The sequence below is a fragment of the Chionomys nivalis genome, chromosome 2, assembly GCF_950005125.1.
Source record: "Chionomys nivalis chromosome 2, mChiNiv1.1, whole genome shotgun sequence".
Classification (NCBI taxonomy): domain Eukaryota; kingdom Metazoa; phylum Chordata; class Mammalia; order Rodentia; family Cricetidae; genus Chionomys; species Chionomys nivalis.
The window spans coordinates 63,897,437-63,903,436 of NC_080087.1; the positions used below are offsets into that span (position 1 = coordinate 63,897,437).

The window sequence follows — 6,000 nt, forward strand, 5'->3', positions numbered from 1 at the left end:
AAAACTGGAATATAGAATCAAACTTTTGTCTAAAAACGTCTTGTCATCGACTATTTTTCTGATGAAAATATTTAAACTCATTTCACCCCCCCCCCGGACTGTCACAAGTAGAAATTTATTCAAGGTAAAAGTATAGAAATGTGCACTTCTTTTAATATGAAAATTTGCAGAAATAGGCAATATACTTCACAAGTAGTACAGTTAGCTCCAAATCCACTACTACCATTTAAATTAGTAGGAAGAGCTAATGAGCAAAGCAATAACAATGCCATCGATGACACTTTAACCTTATTAAGAAGTGCAAAGGGCAAATTATTGAACTTGTGCTTTACTATGAATCTCTGTTCATTATCAACAAATAGGGCATAAGTTCGACCTTCTAAAAGTTATAAGATTGCATCATACTGAAGAATACCTAATTTTAAAGGAGTGGTTTGAGTGTTAATTAAGTTCTTATTAATTACTTATGGTTATGTTGTTTCGACATTGTAAGAAGATACCACAATATATTCATCATACTGACTTTTAGTATCTATATTTTCATAAGATACTATTAATTAAATTCTGATTGAAAAAAAATCTACATTTTCAGATGCACTAAGAGACATTGATTTTTTAAAAGATGGAGGCATAACTGCAGTGTCAAAAATAAGTATCATGAATAGCTAGTTCGGCAATCTAGTAGGCAATCCCGTCAAACAATTCCACTATTTGAGCACTTTAAAAGGAAGGCCTAGTGCTGAAACCAAAGGTATCTAGCGACTCCTTCAGTCCATGTTTGAAACATCACTTATAAAATACGTTAAAGACCAACATGTCCTGTCTTGTATTTGCTGTCTCATTTATTCCATTCTATTAGTTCATTTTCAGTCTTCACCCTAGTAGAAATAATAACATCAGCCAGGGAAAATACATATTCTTGTTTGTTTTCATTTCCCAATATAATTGATATCAGCTACCTGAAAATAGCATGTTCAGTTGTGACTAATCAAATTTCTGCAATTTTTGCAATGTAGCTGGCGTTTTGTGGAACCAGAGTAAACACACTGTACCACAATTTTTGTTCATTAATTCTTTTACCATAACAGTATTTGTCATAGACTTTGTCATCATTCTACTTACATCTAGCATTCTCAGCTGCTCATGTGCCATCATCATTGGATGTTTAGTGGGAAAGTGAAAAAGAAAAGCTTTGGTTTTATGAAACTCACACAAAATAAACTGCTAAAAAAAAGTCTAATGTAAATTTTCTTTACTAATAAGTGGTCTCCAAAGAGCCAATTTATACATATTGTCAATTGATTTCATTTGCATCCAACAATTAAGTTGAAAAGCTTTAATATAACAGCAATTCCACCTGTCCAGCTGGACTTCTTCAATACCAGGGACAAACCTTTATTCAGAACCTCGGACAGCACTTCGGGCATGGATTTCCTCTGATATTCAAACTGGTAAAATAAATGGATAGAGTGCCATTTGAAGTGACAGTATGCATATTTCTATTACAGAGTCAAGTAGTTTGACTCGTTAAAGAATATATTGTCAAGAAATCAATTTTGTGAACTATGTTAAGTGTATTTTTTAATGTGAGTAATGGATTGTTTAACATGCCTGAGATACCCAGTGATTGCTTTCCAGGGCATACAAAAAGCCACTAACATTCGCTGTGAAGTCCCTCATGAAGACTAAAGAACTTGTTTCCTCATGCCAAAAAAAAAAAAATAGCATGGAAGAATTTTGGATTCTGAAACATGCTGTCAATATTCAGTGGCTTAAGACATTTCTGAAATGTACAATTAGTTATCACGTTTAATTGCCCACCTCCAGATTTCCATCTGTTAGAGGGTGAAATAGATTAATTCCATCCTTTCTTCCTAAGCTTCACTCTTCAGACCAACAGCAACAATTCAATAATTTACCTTTCAAAGACAACAAATTATGTGATGATGTAGGAGATGCCTTGGTTGTTATATGGATATTTTGAAGTTATTGCAAGAATCTCCTCAATACTGACACTATAATTACAGTTCTTAGTGTTAATAGCTATTAAGTATTTTGTTGATCACATTAAATTACCTTAAAATATGCCAGTTCTGTATTTGCTTATTTCTTAATAGAAAACGAAAAATACTTTATTTAGACTTTCAGTGATCATTTATATTTAAAAGTAGTGAAAATTGTGTGCTTTATCCTATAGATCCATTTGCTGTGCAGTTATTTCAATCACATGGCAATCTTTATTGCTAGGAGCTAAAGCTGTGAGGGTTCCAAGGTCAAAGCAGAAATGAAAAATTGTAAGCACACACATATATACTCACACAGAGAGAAGCTATGTCAAGAAGAAAGACTTAAAATATGAAAGAAGACTGTTATGAAAAAACTACCAAGCCTATGGTGAATAATAAAGGAAGAAAATGTATATCACATTCATGCAAATCTTGTTCCTACAGCAACACAACAACATCAATGAGAGCGACAGAAGGCGTTAGCTTCATCTTTCACTGCATTTTGTATTACCTGACACTAATGACCTCTTATTCTTGGGCACTATTACTTGAGAAGCAATTTTAGTTTCTTAGTCTCCTGGTGAAAATGAATCATATTCTAGTTAGCTGCCACCTGCTGGGGCATGAGCAAACGTGTAATAATCCTTATAGCAGAACCTTTAACAGACAATTCCTATACCTTTGGCTACAAAAAGCAAATGTTTATTCTAGCACAATCTGAATTTCAAAGCTCTAAGGTTCTTCCATGTCATATGTGTAGTGTTTTTAATTTTCTCAAACAAGTGAGAGACTTCCACTTGACCTCACATTACTGTCCTGTTGTTATGAGGCATTTGAGAAACCTCATCTTATAGTAACACCTAAGGCACTATTCCATGCAAGTGGCCTATTGTGTTGAGGTTTAGCTAAAATAAACAGCTTCCTCAACCATAACATTAAAGGGGGCACAGAATAAAGTCTTAGGCAGAGATCTGTTGGAATCACACTGTTGCATACTATGTGATCCACCCTAACTATGATTACTATGCCATTCTTTAGGATTCTAAACACATTATCACTTCTTCTACTAACATTCTGCTATGTTGGTAGTTAATAATATTTACACTTTAATTACTGTTTAGATGCTGAAAATGTATCTTAATTAAGAGAATGAATCAAATTAATTTATGCCTGTAAAGATCTTTTCTTTAAAATTCAGCATGCACAATCTTCAGTAGATTTAAATTTAAAAGAAAAGACATAGGTGTTTTAGCCTTTAGTCATTTCTGTATTACCTTCCCCTACATATTTCAATTTCTTTAACATGTAAGTTTCTAAGGTCACTGGGATTTGATTAGCTTACTTGATTGCTGCATGAATGTGTTCTACAAAGTTATAAAGTAAGGAACTAAAACAACTACAAATTGAAATATAATTGCACATCTTCTAGCAGCTAAACTGCAGACTTATTCACGTGAATTATTCCTATCTCATGAGATGAAAAGAATCAATCTATAGATAATTTCGATGAGAGAATACTTACAGTATGAAGATGAAGAAATGCTAAAAAGGTAGTCTGTTCCTTTCCTTACCAGAAGGTAGTTCCTAACATTCTGCAACCTCTCAATCCAACCTCTAAATCCAAATCATTATCTTAGTAGCTCCAGTCTTATTTGATATTCTCTCTCTCTCTCTCTCTCTCTCTCTCTCTCTCTCTCTCTCTCTCTCTCTCTCTCTCTCCCACACACACACACACACACGCACGCGCACACACACACACACACACACAGTCCTTCCTATCCACCTGAAGATAAAAATACGGGGGAATGTGGTTGGTTAAAAGTTCTGAACATTTATTATCCGCCTTGGTGATGCAGCCAGTCCTAACCCCTACAGGATGCCCTGAGAGGTTTTTTTTCTCTTCCTTCCTTCCTTCCTCTCTCTCTCTCTCTCTCTCTCTCTCTCTCTCTCTCTCTCTCTCTCTCTCTCTCTCTCTCTCCTCTCTCTCTTCCTCCCTCCTTCCTTCTTTTCTTTCTTCCTTCTTTTTTTCTGAAGCTTTTAATACTGTCCTCTGTTAAAGTCTCTACTTTCTCAGTCCAGAGCTATGGATCAAGGCAATCCAAGGATTGGTGGACGAAAGAGGGATGAGGAGTTGCTATGACACACAGACACACAGCTTCTTGCTTGTTCTTCTCTTTGCCTTGAGCATGAGTCCCAGTAGTTGAGGCCACTTCCTGGCTTAGACACTTATTAAAATATTTTATGTAGAAAATACAAGCACGCCTGCAGTCAAATGAGCCACTTGCATCCTACCGGGGAAAAGCTGCAGCGAGTGGGACAAAGCCCTCCAGGAGACCTGCATCCAGCAGGTGCCTGGAGCGCACAGACTCAGCCGTGCTGTGCCGCTGCGCTTCTTCCTTTTCTCCTGGTTGTCAGCGATCCTCCGCGGTTCCCGGCTCCTCCGTACCAAGAGCGAACACTTTGGGAATGAGTTCCAGGGAGGTTCCACGAACAAGGATTGCTTACCTGGAGCTGGGTGAAGAGGGCGGGGAGGGACTGGGGTGGTACCCCCGGAGCCACGGCGGGAGGAGATCCAGCGGGAAGTCCTGGGCTCCGAGCCTCAGCCACGCAGCCGCCAGCGCGAGCGCGAGTGACGGCGGCGGAGGAGACCGCGACCGTGGAGCCGCAGCAGTGGCGCTGGAGACAGACACGCCTCCTGGCGGGGGTTCCTCGCCTCCTGCTTTAAAGGAGCCGCGTTTCTTTCCCGCAACTGATACTAGCTCAGGCGCGCCATGCACTCCTTATTTCAAGACCTCTTGTGGGAGAATTCTGGGTGTTGACCTTCTAGTGCTTCCAGAACACTCGGCACTGATTTCGTCCCCTACCAGCACATCCACATCCAAGGATAGGGGAACTGGGACCGAGAAGTTCAGGATGATAGTGGGTAAGGTAAAAAGGGCCAAGGAAATTGCTTGCCTCTAAAAAGCTACATCGGGTATAAGAAATTTTAATCTGTCTGCTTCTAGGTGGCCTCTTTTATGCTGCCCCGAAACCATGGCAACAAGACTTCTCTGTTGCCAACATCTGGAGAGCAGCTGATTGTCTCCAAAGTGAACCTTTTGGTTCAACTACTGCATTTCCCTTTGAGATTTGTGGGGATCATCTTGATCTATGCTCCTACTTCTATCCCATCGCAGGGTAAATGAGTTTCTGTGACTCCTGGTCGCTGTCAGCATAGAAGAGGACTTCCAGTATAAGAAAGCTGACAGGCCATTTCTGCACAGGTCTAACCCCTTAATACCTGATGCTGCTCTCCCTAATAGATCCCTGAATGATGAGGAAATTTGAGACTTAGCAGGCACAGAACCTGGGGTCTTCTTCTCCACCATTGGGGAAAAGTGCATATATAAGAGAGACGTTTTTAATGGGCAGTGAGAGGGGATGCCTGAGTACTATGGTCTTCCCTAAGCTTGCTTCCCTGAGTCAGGGGTTGGGGCAGGAGGCAAGGAGCACACCAGTCTCCTGCTGCTTCTCTGAGGGAGCGATTAGCTTCCGCAAACAATCCCGGATTTGCGCTCCTCTGGGTCAGAAAAGTCAACATCTATTCAATACCATTGCTACTTTATCCTCAGCCCTACAATATTAACTAGAGTGGAGACTTGGCAGTTCTCTCCAGAGTACATTGGTGAGCGACTATTCTCCAGGAGGTTTAAAAGCGGCCAAGCTTGAACAGGCTCTGCACATCCGCCCAGGAGACAAATTGCAAAGGGAGTGTACTAGGAAGGAGGCCAGGTGGAATTCCTAGGCGCTGTGGATGCTGGAGGCAGCTGTAGTCCCTGTGGCAGGCCAGTCTAATTCTGAAGGTCTGGAAACAGAGAAGCTCAGGTTTTACCCTAGAGTAGCCCAACAGGCTGCGGAGGAGCGTTTGTTCCTTTGCTGTGATTTTTGCCCTGAAGTCATTGCAACTCCTGAAAATCAAATTGAGTAAAATCTGTTTTTCTGACCTGTCTCTGTG

The 6,000-nt window shown here is 40.1% G+C and overlaps 1 protein-coding gene across 3 annotated transcripts in view; it reads right to left on the minus strand.

Moving 5' to 3' along the window:
• The window catches only part of Grik2 (glutamate ionotropic receptor kainate type subunit 2), a 576,711-nt gene extending 572,048 nt beyond the window's left edge, over positions 1–4,663 (minus strand). The window contains exon 1 of one of the 3 annotated variants that reach the window (XM_057753255.1): positions 4,512–4,660. The gene's annotated coding sequence lies outside the window, so the exon portion shown is untranslated. Of the gene's footprint in view, positions 1–3,528; positions 3,656–4,511 lie in introns of those variants that run through there. The other 2 variants (XM_057753263.1, XM_057753270.1) reach the window with 2 other exon arrangements.
• Positions 4,664–6,000: the final 1,337 nt, after the last annotated feature.